This window comes from Suncus etruscus, chromosome 11, assembly GCF_024139225.1.
Source record: "Suncus etruscus isolate mSunEtr1 chromosome 11, mSunEtr1.pri.cur, whole genome shotgun sequence".
In the NCBI taxonomy this organism is placed as follows: Eukaryota; Metazoa; Chordata; class Mammalia; order Eulipotyphla; family Soricidae; genus Suncus; species Suncus etruscus.
Window position 1 is genome coordinate 86,627,542 of NC_064858.1, and position 24,099 is coordinate 86,651,640.

The 24,099-nt window shown below is 41.4% G+C and overlaps 1 protein-coding gene across 5 annotated transcripts in view; it reads right to left on the reverse strand.

The window, feature by feature from the left end:
* Window positions 1-23,700, reverse strand: part of R3HDM2 (R3H domain containing 2) — a 183,579-nt gene extending 159,879 nt beyond the window's left edge. For 2 of the 5 annotated variants that reach the window (XM_049783059.1, XM_049783058.1), the window contains exons 1-2: window positions 23,580-23,694; window positions 11,007-11,125 (exon numbers count right to left, since the gene is read on the reverse strand). The gene's annotated coding sequence lies outside the window, so the exon portion shown is untranslated. Of the gene's footprint in view, window positions 1-11,006; window positions 11,126-23,579 lie in introns of all 5 variants that reach the window. The other 3 variants (XM_049783061.1, XM_049783060.1, XM_049783057.1) reach the window with 2 other exon arrangements.
* Between the last annotated feature and the right edge of the window lie 399 nt (window positions 23,701-24,099).

Sequence of the window (24,099 nt, forward strand, 5' to 3'; positions counted from 1 at the left end):
CCCCCTCCCAAAAACACTCTAGCAGATCTAATCTGCAAAACATAATTAAAAGAATCAGTCATTAGGGCCCGGAGAGATAGCACAGCGGTGTTTGCCTTGCAAGCAGCCGATCCAGGACCAAAGGTGGTTGGTTCGAATCCCGGTGTCCCATATGGTCCCCCGTGCCTGCCAGGAGCTATTTCTGAGCAGAAAGCCAGGAGTAACCCCTGAGCACCACCGGGTGTGACCCAAAAACCAAAAAAAAAAAAAAAAAAAGAATCAGTCATTCAAGTATACTAGGAAGTAACTAATATCCAAATGAAGAAGTAAAAGATATTGGTAAAGTAATCATACAAATATATATATAAAAGACATTTAATGTACATTTCTTTCTTTCTTTTTTTGTGTGTGGTTTTTGGGCCACACCCGGCAGTGCTCAGGGGTTACTCCTGGCTCCATGCTCAGAAATTGCTCCTGGCAGACACGGGGGACCATATGGGATGCCGGGATTCGAATCGATGACCTGCATGAAAGGCAAAACGCCTTACCTTCATGCTATCTCTCTGGCCCCAAATGTACATTTCTGATCTAAAACAATGCAAAAGCTAGAATTATAAATCTATATTGATGGGCACATATATTAAGATATAATTTTATAAGACAAAATGAGGGGTGAGGTAGCAATTATATTGCACACAGTTTCTAATGTTGTAACTGAATTAGTATTAATCAAACTACAGTATTATAAATTAAGATGTTAATTGCGATCACTAAAAATAAAAACCTCATAAAGAGACTCTACAAACTCCATAAATAATACCATACTTAATGGTAAAAGACAGTGCATTTATCCTAAAATCAATAACAATATGTCTACTTTTGCCAGTTCTATTCAACACTTATTGAAGGTTTTAGCTAGGGAAATGAGGTAATAAAAAGGATCTAGAAAAAGTGGTAAAGTTACCTCTATTTGCAGATGGTATGATTTTATATCTGGAAAATCCAGAGAATTTCACTTTTAAAACTTTATTTTTTGTGAAGTAAAAAATGTTTCGCTTTGTTTTGTTTTAAATAAAAAGTTTTATTTGGAGGTACAGAGGAAGGGGAGGGAGAGAATAAAGAGGAAGAGTAACAAGTAAAATGCTCGAGTGAGCACAGAATTTTGAAAGTAGGAAAAAACATTATCTTAGGAAGGGGGATGCTAGCAACATGTGTTTGAGCACCATGTATCCAGGTACCACATATGGCACTCTTTAAAACTTTTACTAAACAAGGCCTGAAAGATAGTGCAAGGGTTAAGACTTTTGTCTTATATCCTGTCAACACCTGTTCAAATATCTAGCACTATATATGTATCAGTATCACTAAGGGTCACTCCTGAGCACAGAGCCAGGAACAGCCCATGAACACCACTAGGTGTTGGCACCACCCCTCCTCAATATGTAAAGCACTAATAAACAAATTCAGCAATGCTGCAAGATTATATCAATCATATTTATGTTTAATCGGGTCGGAAAGATATGCATGCGGCTGACCTGGGAGGGACCCAGTTCGATTCCTGGCATCCCATATGGTCCCCAAGGCTGCCAGGGGAAATCTCTGAGTGCAGAACCAGGAGTAATCCCTGGGTACCACAATCAATTAATAAATAAAGTAAAAAAATATATATATGTTTAATTAATTTTAAAAACTGATTATTTATTACTTATATCTACAAATTCAAAAATTACATTAAAATTCCATTCACAGGGGCCGGGCGGTGGCGCTCGAGGTAAGGTGCCTGCCTTACCTGCGCTAGCCTAGGAGACGGACCGCGGTTCGATCCCCCGGCGTCCCATATGGTCCCCCAAGCCAGGAGCGACTTCTGAGCGCATAGCCAGGAGTAACCCCTGAGCGTCACCGGGTGTGGCCCAAAAACCAAAAAAAAAAAAAAAAAAAAAAAAAAAAAAAAAAATTCCATTCACAGAGGCCGGAGAGCTAGCATGAGGTAAGGCATTTGCCTTGCATGCAGAAGGACAGAGGTTCGAATCCCGGCATCCCATATGGTCCCCCAAGCCTACCAAGAGCGATTTCTGAGTGTAGAGCCACGAGTAACCCTTGAGCGCTGCCGGGTGTGACCCAAAAACAAACAAAAAAAAATCCATTATAATAGGAACAAAAATAAAAACCTTGGGGCTGGAGAGATGGCATGGAGGTAAGGTGTTTACCTTTCATGCAGAAGGTCATCGGTTCGAATCCTGGCATCCCATATGGTCCCCTGTGCCTGCCAGGAGCAGTTTCTGAGCATGGAGCTAGGAAAAACCCGAGCACTGCCGGGTGTGACCCAAAAACCACAAAAAAACAAAACAAACAAACAAAAAAAAAACCTTAGTATTAAATTTCAATTAAATATAATGGAGTAGGGTTTTTTGTTTGGTTGTTTTTTGTTTTGTTTTGAGGCCACACCAGGATGCACTCCTGGTGGGTTACTCCTGGCTCTACGTGTTCAGAAATCACCCCTGGTAAAGTCAGGGAACCACATGGAATATCAAGGATTGAACTCAGGTCAGCTGTGTGCAAAGCAAGCAAACAAATAAACAAACAAAAAGTGTAAGGATTTGTATACTGAAAATTACAAACATAGGGCTGCCTGACAGCACCACTAGAGTTGCTTGGTAGCTTAGTGTCAAACTGCTGTGCTGAGCCAAAGGCCTGGTTGGTCAAGAATCACCAGTACAGGGGGCCAGAGAGATAGCACAGCAGTAGGGCATTTGCCTTGCATGCAGCTAACCCAGGACAGACCCGGTTCAATTCCTGGCATCCCATATGGTCCCCCGAACTTGCCAAGAGCGTTTTCTGAGCACAGAGCCAAGAGTAACCCCTGAGCATCGCTGTGTGTGGTCCCAAAACCAATCAATCAATCAATAAACTGCTTTAAAAAAAAAAGAAAAAAAAAAAGAATCACCAGTATAAGTCCTGAGTCCTCTGAGCATTACTTGAGAGTGGCCCTCTCAAAAAATTTCCAAACTATTGCTGATAGGAATTAAATAAAATCTAAATAAAGGGAAGAATCTCTCATGTCCATTGAATGAAATACAATACTACTAAAATGATCACATTCTCAAAACTCGGTGAATTTAACACAATCCTGATCAAAATATAGTTTTTGGTTTGAGGGTTTATTTTGTGTTTATTTTTGGTTTTGTTTTTTATTTTTTGTTTTTGTAGAAATGGGTAAACTCATCCTAAAATTACCATGGAAATGAAAATCTTGAAAAAGAGGGTGCCATGGGGCCAGAATGATAGCACAGCGGTAGGGCATTTGCCTTGCATGCTGCTGAGCTGGCATCTATGTGCATATACTCTGTGCATGTATGGAACCCATTCTATGTTCACCAAAGCAGCAAATATTCAGCTACCTGCAATACAAGGAAGAATGCCTACGGTCAGAACTAAACTAAACAGTCTCAACTTGCGAAAGTCTATGAGAAAAATCATTGCTGATCAGAGTGCTGTCAAGTTGTCTAAATCTTTTTAAAAATAACCTTACATGAGAGGGAAGAAAATTCAGCCATCTAATTTGTGGCACATTCTGTGTTGGCAGCCTGGGCTGAATCCCCAACAGATCCCGGTTCTTCCAGCACCACCATGAGCAACCTCTAAGCACTAAGGTGGAGTAGCCCCCAGCTACTTGGGGGAAGGCAGGAGCAAGAATGAGTACATTAGGTAGGGCATTTACCTTGCACTTGATCAACCTGGGTTCTATCCCTAGCACCACATATGGTTCCCCAAGCCCCACCAGGGGTAATTCCTGAGCACAGAGCTAGGAATAACCCCTGAGCATATTGAGTATGGATCAGAAACAAAATTAAGAGAACCACTAGATAGAACTGAGATATAGTACAGAAGATAGAGCACTTCCCTTACACAAGGCTAATAGGGTTGGCTCCCTGACATCCCATATTGCCTCCCAAGCATTTCCAGAAGTATTTTTGAATGCCAGGAGGTACCCCTGAGCATTGCTGGATGCGGTCCAAATCAACATTAAAGAACCACTCAGTAGGGCCTCCCCACAATGAGAAAACATAAACTTAAAGTCACTTGTGAGGGAGGATGATGAGAATCAAAAGGTAAAACTGTGCAAGAAGCTGGGTTTGATCCCCAGAGACCACATGACTACTCTAAGCTCCAAAGGTGGGGCTGGAGCAGTGGCACAAGCTGTAGGGTGTCTGCCTTGCACGTGCTAACCTAGGACGGGTTGGTTCAAATCCCGGTGTCTCATATGGTCCCCCAAGCCAGGAGCGATTTCTGAGTGCGTAGCCAGGAGTAACCCCTGAGCGTCACCCTGTCACCAAAAAAAAAAAAAAAAAAAAAAGCTCCAAAGGTGAGGTCCTCTTCCTGGTAGTTCCAGAGCATCACCAGGACTGGTATCAAGCACTGCCGGGTGTGGCCCACCCATTTTATTTTAGTGACAACCATTTTATTTTAGTGACACTTCTGAGTTCCAATTCCTATCAAATTATCTCTGGTTTGCACAACAGTTAAATCATATTGTATAGATAACAAATCTACAGTTAACAAATCTTTTTCTGAAACCAAGACAATTCAACTTACTGAGAAAAGCAAAATTGTCTCTAGTCTTTGTACACAAGTTTTTAAGGTCCTAACACTTGAAACACTTGAACACATCAAAATGGCAGTAATCTGAAAAAATTCCTACATGTCACTTTCAATGGTGCACCTGTACAGAAAGTGACCATCTCCAAAATAAATAAATGTAAAAGTTCCTGAATCTTGGACAATGACTCTGACATTTTTCTAAAATTAGGACTGGGGCAGCTACCTTTTTTTTTTTTTTTTTTTTTTGGTTTTTGGGTCACACCCGGCGTTGCTCAGGGGTTACTCCTGGCTGTCTGCTCAGAAATAGCTCCTGGCAGGCACGGGGGACCATATGAGACACCGGGATTCGAACCAACCACCTTTGGTCCTGGATCGGCTGCTTGCAAGGCAAATGCTGCTGTGCTAACTCTCCGGGCCCTGGGGCAGCTATCTTAATGAGAGTTTCAATAAACTCAAGTCAGTGGCTCACTGTACCGACACTGAAATCTTGTCAAGGATTTCTGTTGATTCATTCTGATACGCCACCCAGTCACTGACATTTGTGCCATGCCTCATCAAAATTCTTGTTTGTGCCCACATATAAAAACACTATCTATATTCAGTACAACAGCAATCCAAACAACAACTACTTTGGAGCCTTTCCCTTATTCATTTCATTGAGTCTTTAAGGGGGAAAAAGTTTCCATTTCAGGTCCGTATTAGTAACTTTGGATGACTAACAAGTCATGAAGTAACTGGGAACAGTGCCCACAAGCATGACCAATTGTTAGTCTTTTTAAAAATAACTAAAAGATGGGGCCGGAGAGATAGCATGGAGGTAAGGCGTTTTGCCTTTCATGCAGAAGGTCATCGGTTCAAATCCCGGGAGCAATTTTTGAGCATGGAGCCAGGAGTAACTCCTGAGCACTGCTGGGTGTGACCCAAAAACCACACACAAGGGGCCGGGCGGTGGCGCTGGAGGTAAGGTGCCTGCCTTGCCTGCGCTAGCCTAGGACAGACCGCGGTTCGATCCCCTGGCGTCCCATATGGTCCCCCAAGAAGCCAGGAGCAACTTCTGAGCGCATAGCCAGGAGTAACCCCTGAGCGTCACAGGGTGTGGCCCAAAAACCAAAAAAAAAAAAAAAAAAAAAAAAAAAAACCACACACACACACAAAAAAAAAAAAAACTAAAAGAGGGGGCTAGAGCCGTGGTGCAAGAGGTAGGGCATCTGCCTTGCATGCTCTAACCTAGGACGGACTGCGGTTTGACCCCCCAGCGTCCTCTTTGGTCGCCCCCCCCCCCAAGCCAGGAGCGATTTCTGAGCACATAATCAGGATAGTCACAGGGTGTGGCCCAAAACCCAAAAATAAATAAATAAATAAACAAACAAACAAACTAACTAAAAGAGGCTCCGGAGCAATAGTACAGTGGGTTGGGCATTTGCCTTGCATGTGGCCAACCTAAGTTTGATCCCCAGCAATTCCATATGATCCTCTGTGCCTGACAGGAATCATTTTTGAGTGCAGAGCCAGGAGTAACTACTGAAGTGCCACAGGGTGTGGCAAAAAGTAAAGGTTTAGAAAAAGGTCAGGGTTGGGATTTAGCTCAGTAGTAAAATTCATGCCTCACAACATGTGAGGAACTAGATTTGATCCTAAGCACAACCAAGGGGGGGTGAAATAAAGATGGGGTAAAAACTCAGCATTCACTCAGCATTAACAAATGTTTCATTTTAATTCAGTAATTTAGAAACAATTAAAAAGTCCGCAAGGGTCAGAGTTATAGTACAGAACAGAGCCTTGCAAACAGCCAACCCAGGCTTGATCCGTGACATCACCATATGCTCCCCCAAGTCCAACCAGGATGATCCTTGTTATCAGAGTCTGGAATAAGACCTGAGCATCACCATATGCAGCCCAAAACACACAGATATACACAAAAGTTAGAATGTGAAAGTATCTGTTCTCAGCCACACCAAGTAAGTACAATAAAACTTTGTTGGAACATGAGCTTCAAAAAGAAATCAATTCAAGATAATTAAAATTTTTTTTCTAAATCCAGGAAGGAAAAGGAAAAGGCAAGAGAATAAAGAGAAAGAGGGAAATAAAAAGGAACAAAGACTAATGCCCATGCAGCTTAAACATAGCAATAAAATATTTGTAGTAAGTTCCATCAAGAAGCTGAATTCAGAGCCATTGATGAGACGATCCTCACATGAGTAGGAGTCAACAAGCACGTAAGTCCAGAACATGATGGATGTAGCTCTCAACTTGCTGGCAAATTAACTCAGATCCTTCCAGGACTCTTTGAGAAGTGATGCATATTAAGAGAGGTTAAGAGCAAGGACACCTACCTAAATCTTTGCAGGATTAATTTATTCAAAAAGGACATAAAAGATAAATATAAACATGGAAAGTTCTTATAAAGAGAATAAATGAAAACTACAGCACACATCAAATGCAAGGAAGTCTGTCTGCCTACCTGCCCATCAAAAGGAAGTACTACAAGAGGCAGAAACCTTGGAAAGGGACTGACTGAATCTGGCCAGGGGTTTTAGAAGGACACCCCATTAATCATTGGACTCTGAAGAAATAAGATCCAATGAGTTGGAGAGGCTTAAGAAGAACTCAGAAGTGTAGGAAACAAGTTTGTGGTGATACATTTATAGTATCCTTTGTACTTCTTTTGTCTAGACACTGCTTTCTTAATAATAATAATAATAATAATAATAATAAAGTTAAGTTCATTGTTCAATCTCTTGCATCTAAACTGGCCTTGTAACTTGCTTTGTCAAATATAATGTGGCAAGAGGGGCAATGTGTAATTTCTGAGCATAAGCCTTCTAAAGGCTTTCAAATTCCATTATCACTTTCCTGGAACCCAGAAAACCCAGAGACAGCTTGCAGGAGAGGTCACAATACCTAGAATAATAGCTTCTTCCCAGAGCCACATACAAGAGTTAAGATGACTGACTGCCTTGCACTCAGCTATCTCAGCATATGGCCTATTGGGTACTTCCACAAGTACAGAAATGGAAAGGAGTAAGCCCTGTGCACCCCCAGATATGGCCTATAAGCATAGTAATAACAAAAACAATAAGAAGATTTCAGTCCAACACTGGACCAGATAATGTTATCCAGGTCCCAACCAGCTCCTAGCCATCCATGCAAATAAACACATGACTGAAATCCAGCAGATGCTATTTAAAATAGAGGCAAACTACACCAGCCCACTTAATCACAAGAAATAAAAAATAAGTAAACAGATAATAAATTATTTAGCTCAAGATAATATGATTTAGAATGATTTGGCTAATGTATGATTTGGTCAATATGTAAAAGAAGTACCCACAATTACCTGAGACTAATTAGACATCAATAGTGACCTACTCAAAAATAAACATATATAATCACATCCTATAAAGCAACATTCTCCAACCATCCTGTGTACTAAAGCCCCTGTTCAACACACTCAACCATGAACCTGTAGTTATAACCAAGATGGCTGATAATCAATGATTTTAAACTGTTCAATGCCTGCAGAACAGCACTGGTCCAAAGAAGAGAAGTTGAAGAACACTGATGTAAGTAAACTAGAATTTTTTTTTTTTTTTTTTGTGGTTTTTGGGTCACACTCGGCACTGCTCAGAGGTTATTCCTGGCTCCAGGCTCAGAAATTGCTCTTGGCAGGCACGGGGGACCATATGGGATGCCAGGATTCGAACCGATGACCTCCTGCATGAAAGGCAAATGCCTTACCTCCATGCTATCTCTCCAGCCCCAGTAAACTAGAATTTCTAAAGAACAATACACAGGGCCACTCTTTACTGATAAGACACACGGTTATGTGTCACATGTCAGCAATATGTTCTGAGAAAAGTGTTGTTCAGCAACTTTGTCACTGTAAAAACATCAGTGTTTTATTATATAGACCTAGAAAGGGGTAGTCTACTACACACCTAGATTATCACATATTTGTAATAACAGTATTTGTGCCACACCTGACAGTGCTCAGGGCTTATATTCTGACTCTTTGGGGGATCATAGGTAATTCGGTGATCAAACCTGAGTCAGCCTTTTGAAAGGCAAGAGCCTTACCCGCTGTACTATTGCTCCAGGCCACACCTGTACAGTACTATAACCTATTAGGACTGTGTTTTATATATATATATATATATATATATATATATATATATATATATATTGGCTAAAATATGTCCTTAATCAACACATAAAGTATGCTCAGAGATCCAAGCAAAATGTTCAGATCTATCAATTTGTTCCATATCTATTCCCAAAAATAAATACTCAGAGAAAGCATGTGCGAATATATGTATCTTTGTTCTTATGCTGGCCAGAGAGAAAGTTCAACAGGCTGAGCAGGCCTACATTTAATACTTGGCACTACCTGGTCCCCCTAACAAGGTAAGAAAAATAATCCTCCCTCCCAGAACATACCTAGGAATAGCCCAACTGGGTGTGGTCCCAAAATAACTCATATGCTAAACTTTACAAGTTTCTGCAAGTTACTAAGAAAAATAATCTTGCAAGCAGCCGATCCAGACCAAAGGTGGTTGGTTCGAATCCCGGTGTCCCATATGGTCCCCCGTGACTGCCAGGAGCGATTTCTGAGCAGACAGCCAGGAGTGACCCCTGAGCACCGCCGGGTGTGGCCCAAAAACCAAAAATAAAAAAAAAAATACTAACCCATTTTTAATATTTTTTTTAATTTTTTGGGTCACACCTGGCGGCACTCAGGGGTTACTCCTGGCTCTGTGCTCAGAAATCGCTCCTGGCAGCCTTGGGGGACACATGTCCTGGATTGGCCTCATGCAAAGCAAACACCTTTCTACTGTACTATCTCTCAGGCTCCAGAGTTTAACACTTTCCCCAAAGAGATACTTAAAAAGCTAATATGAATATGAAAGTAAATTTCACATCAATAATCATCAGGAAATTGCCAAAAAAAAAAAAATCACTACAGCCCCAACAGACTAGTTCAAATTAAGACGACTGACAATGCTGAATACAATCAAAGATACGGAATAAACAGAATTTCTTTTACATTTCTGACAAAAAAATAAATTCATAAACCACTTTGAAAAACTAGTTGCCCATAAATACATTCCATAATTAGGAATTACATTCCTGGCTATAAAATCAATTTATTAAGTGAGTGTTACATCTATGAAAAAGTATGTACAAAATGTCCATAATAATATTAATCTTAACGGTCTGAAAACTAGAAACAACAATATAAACAGCATAATAATAAACTATCTCATAGCAATGAAAAAGAATAAACCATTGCAACTACATTCATGAATCTCAGTGACAACGTGGGGGTAAGAAGACAGAAGAGTTGGGCCGGAGCCATGGCACAGCGGCTAGGGTCTTTGCCTTGTACATGGCTACTTCAGGTTCGAGATTCACAAGTACCACCAGAAATGACCCCTGAGAGCAGAGCCAGAAGCACTGACAGGTGTGGCCCAAAAAACAAAAAAACAAAATATACTCCTGAGGGCCGAAGAGATAGCACAGCGATAGGGCATTTGCCTTGCATGCGGCCAACCCTGGACGAACCCAGTTTGATTCCTGGCATCCGATACGGTCCGCCAAGCTTGACAGGAGCGATTTTTGAGCACAGAGCCAGGAGTAACCCCTAAGCATCACTGAGTGTGACCCCCAAAACAATTAATAAATAAATAAACTGCTTTAAAAATATACTCCTAGTAAGCTTGGAGTACCATATGAGATGCTGGGGATCAAACCCAGATTGATGGCATGTTAAGGCAAATGCTCTACCCACTGTGCTATGCTCCAGCCCCCTCGCTTATCTTTTCTTATAAATTCTTTAATTACCGTGAGATACACTGTTAAAAAGTTGTTCATCATTGAGTTAAAGTCATACAAATTACAATGTCTCTCACTTCATCTCTCTCTTTCTCTCTCTCTCTCTTTGAAGGGGGCCAAACCTGTTATGCCACAGGGCTATTTTTAGCTCTATGCTCAAGCATGACCTCAGATAGTACTTGAAGAATCATACTTTGTGCCCAGGATTTGACCAGGATTAGCCACATTAGTCACGTGATAGTATCCCCTGTACTCTCTCTCAGTCTCTTCAAATTATATTTAAATTAGTTATTCTATGTGACATATCCAAAGTTAAATCTTCTATTTCTTAGTATTTATGCTGAGGTCCTGCACAATTCAACCAACTTTTTCACATTTCATGTAGCGTAAAACATACATGTAATAACTGCTTCTTTAAAGTATCCTAAACTAGTGTCAGCACAGTGGGTAGGGTGTTTGCCTTGCATGCTTATGGCCCTAGGTTTGATCCCCACACTCCACAGCATAAGAAATTCTGACTGGTATGACTTCCAACACATGCAAAACAATTTCAGTATCAAAATATTTTTTTCCACAAGTATCCAAATATTACTCACCTGATCTCTAGCTCAGATGTATTGCCTCATCCATTTAGCTCAAGTAGAAGAACGGCAGCATCAAACATAATTTGGGGAAGTACTGGGAAAATGACAGTGGATAGCCTCCAGTAATTCACCTAGGAGGAGAAAAAAAAAATTATACCTAAGTCACCACCCAGTCTCAGCTCAAAAATTTTTCAGAAAGTCAAATAAAATTTTCAGAACAGTTCCATCTTTTTATTAGGCTTTATGTCTTAATTAGTTTAAATGACAGTGCAAAAATTAATTTAAAGCTACTTTCCTTCATTCTTACTCAGAAAAGCTAAATATTGTATGACTTAACTATTAAAATCCCCAGACTTCAAGTCTGCAGAAGCTCTGCAGAAGTTCTAAATTTAGCCAAGTAATAGAAATAGTTGAAAGAAATGCATTCATTTTAATATCTGCACTTATATGATGTTGCCAGGCAGCTAGTTTCTTAAGTAATCTGAAAGCAACCTTCCACATAAAAGACTATGTCATGTGATCAATTGAAAGATAAGTAATGATCTTAATTAAATTATCTATAACTTCTAGAAATAACCAATTCTCTCTCTCGAAAAATATATTCTGTATTCCTCCCATAGACAAGATTTTTTTTTACATTTGGTTTGGACCATACCCACAGTACTCAAGCATATTTGGCTCTGCACATAGAAATCATTCGTGGCAAGGGTGCCTGGGTAGAACCAGGGTAGACAACGAGCAAGGCAAGCACCATACCCTCTGTACTATCTTTCCATTCACCAGAGGCAAGTTTCTTTTCTTTTCTTTTTTTTTTTTTTTTTTTGGCTTTTGGGCCACACCCGGCAGAGGTGCTGGGGTTACTCCTGACTCTGCTCTCAGAAATCGCTCCAGGGGGCCGGAGAGATAGCACATCAGTGTTTGCCTTGCAAATAGCCGATCTAGGATCTAAGGTGGTTGGTTCGAATCCCGGCTACCCATATGGTCTCCCGTGCCTGCCAGGAGCTACTTCTGAGCAGATAGCCAGGAGTAACCCCTGAGCACGGCTGGGTGTGTCCCCCCCCCCCCCAAAAAAAAAAAAAAAAAAAGAAATCGCTCTTGGCAGGCTCAGAGAACCATATGGAATACCAGGGATTGAACCAGGCCTGTCCCAGGTCTGCAGCATACAAGGCAAATGCCCTACTGTTGTGCTAGCACTCGGGCCCTGTGGTATTTGGTGGGTTTTTGTTTGTTTGTTTTTGGGCCACACCCAGCGGCACTCAGGGGTTACTCCTGACTCTGCGCTCAGAAATCTCTCCTGGCAGGCTCAGGAGACCATATGGGATGCCGGGAATTGAACCCAGGTCCATAGTCAAGAATGAGAAGCAGGAACCAGAGCAAAAGCACAGTTAAGTGGGGGCATTTGCCTTGCACATAGCTGACCCAAGTTCTATCCCTGGCATCCCATCTGGTTGCCTGAGCTTGCCAGAAGTAATTTCTTTTTTTAAATTATCTTTATTTAAACACTGTGATTACAAATATGATTGTAGTTGTATGATTACAGTCATGTAAAGAACACCCCCCTCTACCAGTGCAAGATTCCCACTACCAATTTCCCAGATCTCCCTCCTCCCCACCCTACCCACACCTGTATTCGAGACAGGCTTTCTATTTCCCTCATTCATTCACATTGTTATGATAGTTTTCAGTGTAGTTATTTCTCTAACTGCACTCATCACTCTATGTGGTGAGCTTCATGTCATGAGCTGCCCCTAGATGGGTAAATGGGGGAAAATAATGGTTGGACTGAGGCAGTACAAGATTAAAAATGAGCTTTGTAGGGCAGTATCAAGGTCACAATACAAGATGGATATTATGTATATATAAACTATATGCATATAATACTATCAATATATACTGTATGCGTGGGGGCACTAGCCCCCGCGTGGTTTTTTTTTTTTTTATTAATTATTTTTTTTATTATTTTAATTATGACAACAAAGATGCAAAGAAAGAGGACAGGGTAAAGTTACAGTGGAAGCCCAATCACCCATAAACAGGATTCTCAGTAGTTCCATCGATGATATCCCAGCCTTGAACTTTCAGCCAAAGAACATTAAGAAAAACAAAACTGAACCCATGTACAATACAATTACTTTGTCCCTCAAATCCCCAGTTGTAGTACATATTGTTTCTTAGCAGCACACCATATAATCTAAAGATATTAGACTTATGTAACTCTTTAAACATTGAGGGCAAAGTACATTTATCTAGTTCCATGCACATGCTTACTAGTTTAAGTTAACCTCAAAAGTTTTAATGGGTTGTTTTTCTTAAGGATTGGAGTCAAGAGAACATAGTAAAAAACGATATTAAAGTGGCATTTGTTTGCATAGGCCCACCAAAACATAAGGGACATGGAAAGACAAATTATGGTCTAAATACATGGAGACCCTACCCCTGAAGTTTCCTGGCACAGGACTGACTCTAGGCTCCAGGCAAACTAGTTTGTCCAATTCAAGTCATAGTCTGTAGTGGCAATACACCTCCATTCCTCACATAGTCTCTGTTGTTGGTATCATTCTTCTGTATTAAAGATCCTGGAGTCTGCATATCCCATATTGCAGTCAGGATGGTGCAGAGCATCCTCTCGTTTCACCTCACACTTAAGGGGCAATAGAGAGAACCATGTCCTGTAGAGCAGGTCATCGTTGTTGTCATGTCTTCTCGCAGGTCATTGTTGTTGTCACGTCTTCTCAGTGTAAACGGAAGTGTCTTATTAGGAGGTCGATGTCACACCCTTGGTAGTGTCTTTCCTGGTAGAGGACTGCTTCCAACTGTTGCTATAAAAGACCTTGGATGTTTCGTAGATAGCTTGCCTGGTTCCAGCGTGAATGGAGAATGCCCATTCAACTGAGGCCTATGCCAGGTCATTATATCAATATTCAGGGTGTAAGGTACATTGTAATGAGATTTATTAGATAATAACTAATCTGTATGTATAGTGTTTTCCCATTTTAATGTGTCTATGCAAACAAGGATCAATGCCATGAAGCGTTATTGGTGCATCTGGAGGCAATAGGAACAAGACCAGCAATTTCCATGACATAGTTCAATCATAGGCATCAAACTGAGGGATAGTTCCACCACAATCCTTACTGAACAGCTTACAAAGAAAAGACAAGATGAAAAGTGGATAGAAACATCATGGTAGAAGAATATATAGAGTTACAGCAGTTAAAGAAAATAACCATAAAATATTCAAAAAATATATGTGTTCAATATGTGTTCGATTTGTGTCCTTCTAAATAGTTCTGGGATTTGTAAGATCTACTGTATGTCTTTGGTCAGAGATTGAAGCTGTGTGTTACTGAAGTTAAGAAGGGTAAATCTGGGGTACTGATGGTTGGGAGGAGCATATGATCGCGCGGGGGCGCTAGCCCCCGCGCGGTTTCAAAATGTAGACTGGTATGAAATTGCCAGTGACAGCCTGAGTATAGCTGAGAAATTATTTGCCTCCCCCCAGATCAAACTACACCCCCTGATCCACCCTCTAGAGCCGGCCTGGGAGTGGGGAAAACCCAGGGTGCCCCATGAGCTCCTCCCAGAAACCCACCTGGAGATCCGGAGGAAAGGGGGAGAGGGGGTTTGGGTGACCCAGGTCCGGGCCCCCCACCCTAGGCCAGGCCAAAAGGCCGCTGGCACATACAGAGGTCTGCCAGCTGCCCGCCCGTGCTGCTAAAAATCCAGCTCCAGGAAGGGAGAGAGACCCTCCCAAGCCCGAAGGACAGGGATTTAAGCCCAACCTAGGCCGGTCCCCAGACCCGGCCCCCGCGTGGTTTTTGAAGTGGAGACCAAGGAGGAAAAATTTCCAGTGACTGTCCCAACATAAACCAGTGCTGCTACGGCCCACCCTCCTCCCAAAGTGCATTCCCATTAGTGTAGGGAGAGGTAGGAGGAAAGCCTGATGATCCCTATAGAGTCCACCTGGATAGGCGCCCAAGGGAAGGCCTGGAGTCCAGGGGAGAAAGTGGGGGGTGGCTGGGGGCCTGCCAAGCCTCCCAGAACTCCCCAGCTAGGGAGAAGGCCTCCGGCATGGGGCCTCCCCAAACCCATACTACCAGAAGTAATTTCTGAGTGCAGATCCAGGAGTAATCTCTGAGAACCAACAGATGTAGCCCAAAATTTAAAAAAAAAAAAAAGAGAAGTAGTTCCCCCCTTGTTTTTTTTTTGGGGGGGGGTCACACCCAGCCACGCTCAGGGGTTACTCCTGGCTCTATGCTCAGAAATTGCCCCTGGCAGGCTCAGGGGACCATATGAGATGCCGGGATTCAAACCACCGTCCTGCTTGTAAGGCAAACACCTTATCTCCATGCTATCTTTTCCGCCCCAGTAGTTCCCCTTTTAAAGAAACTATTCCCCAGAAATTGCAGAAATTGATCCAAAGTCTGGAACAAAATAAGCCCCAAAACCTTGTGCTGTAGAAGAGCAGAAGAACTTAAAACACTCAACAGGGATATGTGAAATGTAGTCAATTCAATAGATTCCCTTGACCAAGTTTAGGACAATTATACCAGTTTAAATATAGAATACTGTTAGCATTTTTCCCCACTGAGGAGTTTAACCTAAGGCATCATACATGCAAAGCAAGAGAGCTTTTGCACGCATGAATATGCAAAGCTATCACTGAGCTAAACCTGGCACTTGAATACTGTTACTGTTTTTAATACTAACCACAGGATCCTAACATAATGAATTTTTTTAAATACCAAAATCTGAAGTGATTCTCAAAACAAAAACAAAAAGGCATTCTCAGAGCCGGAGAGATAACACAGCAGTAGAGCATTTGCCCTGCACACAGCCGATCCAGGACAGACAGTGGTTTGAATCCCGGCATCCCAGATGGTCCCCCGTGCCTGCCAGGAGCAATTTCTGAGCACAGAGCCAGAAGTAACCCCTAAAGTTATTCTCCTTTATAAAATAGTAATGGTGTGGGAAGATGGTTCAAAGGGCTGATGTGCATGATTTGCATTTGTAAGGCTTGGATTAAACACCCCTCACCTCTAATACTATACAGTTCTTAAATACTGCTGGGAGCAACCCAGAAAGAAACTGAGCTGTCACCATGATATTGAATTTTCTAGACTCTAGAACACTAAGAATAAATTTCTGGAGTCAAAGTCCCTCTCTTCCTCGTACACATCCGCTCAAGCACGACATCTCTCCCTTTTACAGAAATGAGCCAGAAGTGAGCCAGAGACAGAGGTCTTCAAAAGAAAATTAAACATGGGTAAAGCAATAAGTAAGTACAGTAGGAGGGTGCTTACATACTCAGTCAACTCAAATATCACACACACACACACACACACACACACACACACACCACAGATATGGTTCCCTAAAACTACCAGGAAACATTTTTGAGTGCAGAGCCAGAAGTGATCCTAAGCACTGTTAGGAGTGTCATCTCTGCCCCCCCCACAAAAAAAAAATAGAAAAGAAAAAAATATGTTGATGGTTCCTAATGAAAAGCTACAAGTTAATAAAGTACAATAATTATCATGTTTTCTATTCAATATAGCACTGGAAGTACTTGCTATAGCAATTAGGCAAGAAAAATATATCAAAGGCATCCAGACAGGAAAGAAAGAAGTCAAACTCTCATTATTCACAGATGAATGGTACTATATTTAGAAAATCCTAAAGACTAAAAAAAAACTTCTAGAAGGAATAGATTTTTATAGTAAAGATGCAGGCTACAAAAGTAATACACAAAAATCCATGGCTTTCCTATATACATATAATGAAAGAGAACGATGTTTTCTTTTAAGTAATCCCATTCACAACCAGAAAGCTCAGTAGTAGGGCATTTGCCTTGCAGGCGGCTGACCCTGGACAAACTAGGTTTGATTTCCCGCATCCTATTTAGTCCCCCAAGCCTGTCATGAGTGATTTCTGAGTGCACAGCCAGAAGTAACCCCTGAGTGCTGCCAGGTGTGGCCCCAAAACCAAAAATAAATAAATAAAGTAATCCTAGAGCCGGAGAGATAGCATGGAGGTAAGGCATTTGCCTTGCATGAAGAAGGTCGGTGATTCAAATCCCGGCATCCCATATGGTCCCCGGAGTCTGCCAGGAGCAATTTCTGAGCATAGAGGCAGAAGTAAACCCTGAGCACAGCCAGGTGTGACCCAAAAACCAAAAAAATTTAAAAGGGGTGGGGAGAGAGAAAGTGCCACCAGGAGTGGCCCCTGAGTACTGCCAGGTGTGACTCAAAAACCAAAATATATATATAATATATATAATTGTGCAACGAGAAACTGTTGAACACATTGCTAGATACAATATGTATCCAATGTATAGAAGATTGTAACCTTATTGCCATTAAAAATGGCATCAAAATGATGGGCCCGGAGAGATAGCACAGCGGTGTTTGCCTTGCAAGCAGCCGATCCAGGACCAAAGGTGGTTGGTTCGAATCCCGGTGTCCCATATGGTCCCCCGTGCCTGCCAGGAGCTATTTCTGAGCAGACAGCCAGGAGGAACCCCTGAGCACCGCCGGGTGTGGCCCAAAAACCAAAAAAAAAAAAAAAAAAAAAAAAGATTTCAAAATGAAAAATTAAGTTATGGGGCCAGAGATAAAGTTCAATACATGAAGTGTTTTGCAGGCAGGCCAGGGTTCTATCTCTAGATCCACACAGGTTCCAATGCATTGGTAGAACAGAAGCCTCTGTATTATATATTTGAGAGTTGCTGGAGAGTATATCTTAGAAGTTCTCCTCTCAAGCAAGAGAGAAAGTACAGCAGGTTTGGTTTGCCTTACATGCAGCTAACCTAGGTTTCATCCCTAGGATTCCATAATCAGGAATAAATCCTGAGCACTGTATAGTGTAGTAAAAAAAGAAAAGAAAAAATTCTCATATCAAGGAAAATTCATGTCTGAATATTAAGGTAACTTGTCATCAATATTTTTAATCATACACTGATTTATTACTTTGAAGACTTAAAACTAACTACAAGTCAGTTATTTTTTTGTAAAAAAAAAAAAAGCCATTTGGGGTTAGCAGGAATACTGGAAGAGTTCTATTAGGGAAATGAGTAGCTGCTAGTTGTCTAAATTAACATTTATCAGCACCAGTTATTTTTCTTCACAAATTTCAGGAAGCTATCTCAGATCTTAGATGCTTATTAATGTACAATACAAATATTAATGCTTTCAAAAAACTGTCCTTTACTGGTTTAAAATGCTAATAAAATGCTAAGTAACATTACAGAGCTTCCCACTATTACCATGGAACATTTGTGGGGTATTCCGTTTGGAACAGTGTCTAATAATATCACTTTTAATGTCTGCAATATTACTTTTCTTGCAGCTTAATGTGGTCAAAAGTACACTGCCATGTTTTTTTAAAAGGTCTAGAGAAATCAGAGATTCTTCTCCGTCATTTTGTCAAATTACTGAAACATGGTAATCAAAAGGTCCTTTTTCTCCACATCCTTGCCAAAAATTGGATTTTTCCCCCCTGTACAGGCAACCTCAGTACAATCTAAAGATAATCTATTTCTATCATTGCAGCTACTTTAGAAACCTGAAGTTGGATTTCCTGTCTTTTTGATAATAGCCATCCAAACAGGTATAAAGTAGATCCTTAGCATCCCATGTGGTTCCTCCAAACCCACCAGGAGTGATTCTGCCAGGTATGGCTCCATCTCCCAAAAAAAGAAGTAATTTCATTATTGTTCTGATTTACTAGAATTATCATTAATGATTAGTGATACTGAATACTATCTCATCATACAAATACATCGTATTTCATACATTTTATGAAGAGTTATCTATGTCTTTTGTTGGTAGAGTTGTGGGAACCAGACCTAGTGATTCTGGGGGCCTGGGGATATATAGTGCTCAGAATCAAACACAGGACCTCACAAATGGCTTGAGTCATGTTCCCAGGCCATTATATACTTTGGATACTAATGTTTTAGCAGATGAATGATTTGCAAATATTCTCTCCCATATAGTAGTAGACTGTCTTCATTTTATGAGTTCCTTTTGCTATGCAATAGCTTTTTACTTCAGGGGAGTTCTGTGAGTTTACTTTTGCTTTTTGTCTTTGGTATAAAAAAAAATCAACTGATTTGTCAAGGAACTCACTGCCTATGTTTTCTTCCAGAGATATTACTTCAGTCTTAAAAAGCTTTCAACCCAGGGGCCAGAGAGAAAGCACATCAGTAGGGCATTTGTTTGCCTTGCAAGCGGCCTACCTAGGACCAAAGGTGGTTCAAATCCTGGCATCCCATATGGTCCACCGTGCCTGCCAGGAGTGATTTCTGAGCAGACAGCCAGAAGTAACCCCTGAGCACCAACAGATGTGGCCCAAAATCCAAAAACAAACAAACAAAAAAAAAGTTTTCAACCCAGTCTAAACTTTCTGTGTAAAGTGTAAGAAATCATTTAATTCTTTTGCATGTAACTATCCAGTTTTCTCAACACTATTTATTGAAGAGATTGTTCTTTCCTAATTACATATACTTGGCTTCTATATTGTATATTAATAGATTAATATAAATGAAATGGATTAATATAAATGAGTTCATTTCTGGGCTATTTTCACTTATCTATTTTTTATTTAACATGTTTTAATTACTGAGTTTTGCAATACTTTTTTTTTTTTTTTTTTTTTTGGTTTTTTGGGCCACACCCATTTGATGCTCAGGGGTTACTCCTAACTAAGCACTCAGAAATTGCCCCTGGCTTGGGGGGACCATATGGGATGCTGGGGGATCGAACTGTGGTCCTTCCTTGGCTAGCGCTTGCAAGGCTACACCTCACCTCTAGCGCCACCTCGCCGGCCCCTACATTTTTTTCTTAGGTTTACTCAGTTTGACCAATTCCACTGATTCTCCTAGTAATCACTCCCAGCTCAGGCCCAGTGGTGCTTGAAGTCAGCCAGTCATACCCAGCTGTATTCAGGGAGCCATGTGGTACTAGGGATCAAATTTGAAGCCTCATGGGCTCCAGCTCCTTAATCTATTTTTTTTCCCTATCATACAGATTAAATATAGAAAACACGCTACCTCCAGCTTTCTTTTTCAAGGTTATTTTGGCTATTTGGGCATATGGCTTCATAAAAATTTGATAAGGAATGCACTGAATCTGTAGATTGTCTTCAACAGTACAGATTTGTTTTCAAAAAGCAAAGCATCTTTTATTTTTTCTTTCAGTATTTGACAAATAAGATAGTTCCAAATGCATAACAATAATTAGGTATTTGTATATACTGCAAAGAGTTATCCACCAGAGTAAGTCCAGTTAAAATCAATCAAGGTCTAGGGCTGGAGAGATAGCATGGAGGTAGGATGTTTGCCTTGCATGCAGAAGGACGGTGGTTTGAATCCTGGCATCCCATATGATCCCCAGAGCCTGCCAGGAGCAATTTCTGAGCATAGAACCAGGAATAACCCCTGAGCGCTGCCGGGTGCGACCACCTCCACAAAAAAAAAAAAAAAAAAAATCAATCAAGATCGATCTACTCTTTCTGCTTCACTTTATTGTTTGAATTTTTGGGTCATGCCTAATGGTGTTCAGGGATCACTCCCAACAGTACTCAGGGAACCATATAAGGTGCCAGGTGTTAAACTGGGGTCCACTGCTTAAAAGGCAAGAAACTTAGTCCTTGTACTACCTCTCCTGCATATCAATCTACTCTTTTAGCAACCTTCAAATAAGAGAATGATTAGCTAGAGTTATCATGCTATACATCACATTGTCTAGTATGGGCATTCATTGTCGTTAGTAGTGTATGAGGTTTACTACAAAGTAGATTCACACAGCTACACAGACATTTTGCAATTCATCCCAGCAGTGGGGTGGGTGACCTGATGACTGGAGAGACTACAGGAGTTCAAGAGTTTAAGTGTCCCCTAGTATCAGGATCCCCTTCAGTAGTCTCCTGATCTAGGACTGACACCTCTGGCACATAGCTATCCCTCCACACTCTCTCTCTTCTGCCTGCAGCTTGATCGACATGCCCCCACACAGACCTCTCTGGATATGCTTCATGTGAGGTGTATGATAAAGCAGCAATCTAATTGTGAAGTTTCTTGTTGGGATGATAACAATCCCCTCAAAAAAATGTGATTTGGGATATGGAAATCGCTAGCAAGGAAGTCACCTTCCTCAAAGTCCTGATGCAAATATTTTCCATGCTGGCAGGTTTCCAGTATAAAAGGAATATGGACATTCTAATAGCATGAGTATTTCAATTTCATGAGTATGAAACAACTTTTCATTCATTTATATCTTCTTCCATTTCATCAGTGTTTTCTAGTTTTCAGGGTACAGGTTGTATTTTAATTTTATTTATTCCTAAGTTTTTTTTCTCAGTGCCAGGAATCAAACTCAGGTCTTATAGAAGCAAGGAATGTACCACAATGAACCACATCTGCATAATCCCCAGATGTCTGACTTTAATTTGTTTTTTCTTTTTTTTGGTTTTTGGGCCACACCCGGTAATGCTCAGGGGTTACTCCTGTTTATGCGCTCGAAGTCGCTCCTGGCTTGGGGGACCTTATGGGACGCTGGGGGATCAAACCGAGGTCCGTCCTAGGCTAGCGCTGGCAAGGCACACACCTTACCTCTAGCGCCACCATGCTGGCCCCAATTTGTTTTTTTGTAATGTATTATTTGTATATGAAAATGCAATTGAATCTTATATATTGATTTTTTTTTTTTTTTTTTTGGTTTTTGGGCCACACCCTGTGACGCTCAGGGGTTACTCCTGGCTATTCGCTCAGAAGTTGCTCCTGGCTTCTTGGGGGACTATATGGGACGCCGGGGGATCAAACCGCGGTCCGTCCTAGGCTAGCGCAGGCAAGACAGGCACCTTACCTCCAGCGCCACCGCCCGGCCCCTATATATTGATTTTTATTATTACACTTATTAGTTCTAATCATTTTAAATGGCAGTAAAAGTCTTCTATATAAAATAGTATCTATATTGGGACCAAAGAGATAGTACAGTGGTTAGGATGCTCACCTTGCAGGTTCAACTGAGCCTCCTAGAAGTGATCCCTAAACTCAGAGCCAGGAATAAGACCTGAGCACCAGTGGGTATGACCCAAAAACCAGTAATTAAAATGCTATCTACAATTTTTTTTCATTTCTTCTTTCCATTTAATATCATTCTTTTTTTGGGAGCGGAAGGCTTGCGTGTGTAAATTATATTTGCTTCTAGACAGGCGTCCCCTCAACCTCCTGGGACTGGGATCATGAGGCTTCGGCTTCATCTATAGAGTTATGACTTTTTATCACTGTGGTAAGAAAATATGCAACAAAGATTCAAACTTGGGGCTGAAGGGATGGCGTAAGCAGTAAGGCTTCCTCCTTGCCCGCGCTAGCCTAGGACAGACCACACTTAGATCCCCTGGCGTCCCATATGGTCCCCCAAGCCAAAGCCAGGAGCAATTTCTGAGCACATAGCCAGGAGTAACACCTGAGCATCACTGGGTGTGGCCCCAAAAAACTAAAACAAAAAGAGATCCAGAGTTGGGGCCAGAGAAGAAGCACAGTGGTAAGGTGTTTGCCTTGCACGCAGTCAACCTGAGTTCGATCATGGGCATCCCATAAAGATCCCCTGAGCCTGTCAGGAATGATCTGAGTGCAGAGCCAGGACTGACTAACAGGTGTGCACCCCCCCCCCAAATAAACTCCAGGTATTGCTCAATGGTAGTGAACCTGCCTTCCAGGCATGTAGCCAAATGTTTTATGTTTGACGCTACCTAATATGCTGAATGAGAGCACAGAGAAAATGCCATTTGGGATCCCAATGAGTACCACAACAAAGTGCAGGCAACCCCTGCTCATCAGGGGAAGAGAACTAAAAACAAAATATTTAAATTAAAACGTCTTAAAAACTAAATTTGCTTTTTTTAATTTATTAAGACTTGTTCTGTGTCCTAAAATAGAAGAGTTATCCTGGGCAACATGTGATGAGCATATGAGAAGAATGTGTTTCTGTTGACTCAGTATGTCCGTTAAGTCTGATATAATGCATCTATTAAGGCCAGTGTTTGCTTATTAATTTTCTTGCTGACTGACCTATTCACTGATAAAAGTGGGATATTAAGTCCCCTGCTGTTAGAATAGTTATCTATTTCTTCCTTTAGACCTGTTAATAATTACTATATATATTTGCATACCCCCTAAAGCTTGCTCCTTTTTTTATTTTAGAGGGGGGCAATTTAGTCACACTCAGCAGAGCTCAAGGGCTATTCTTATTAGCTCATGCTCAGGGGTTGTTCCCTGGCATTGCTTGCGCACACCATGAAGTGCAAGGACTTGAACCCACATCTTCTGCATGTAAAGCATGTTCACTAGCCCTCTGAACTATCTTCCCAGTCCCCAACCCCTTAAAAAACAAACAAACTTGTTTTAAATAAAGGATGCTGCCAACAGTGCTGACAGGAACCAGAGACACTCTCAATGATGACTGACCTGGATCTGAATGTTTAGTGCATACAGGTCACTGGGCTTAAACCTAGTAATGTTTTTTTTTTTTTGGGGGGGGGGGCATTCATTGCAAGGAATCAAATTCAAGGTCATGCACATACCAGGCATATCTTCTATCACTTGGGTAATCTCCCAGGTCTCATTATCTTATCTCAGTTAGCAACATCACCCACTCATTCCAGACAGAACCTGTAGGTTTGGAAGAATAGCAGAGATTTAGACCACCTGCTCTGACAGCATAAGATCACAAGATCATATTCCCGGGGCCGGAGTGGTAGCGCAGGGTGTCTGCCTAGCGCACGCTAGCCTAGGACGGACCTTGGTTCTATCCCCCAGAGTCCCATATGGTCCCCCGATCCTGCCAATAGCGATTTTTGAGTAACCCCTGAGCTTCACCCGGTGTGGCCGAAAAACAAAACAAAACAAAAAAAACTATGTTTCACATACCCTGGGCTCAGTCCTATCAGCTCTGATCCCTGGCACCACAAGCAATTTCTGGTAACATAGCCAGGTGTAGGTGTGTAAGCAATATAATTGGGAGTATAAGCACTGGTAAGCACCACAACTGAAGAGATAGTCAGGAAGTCTGACCACTGGCAAGTACAACTGTAAGCACTGTAG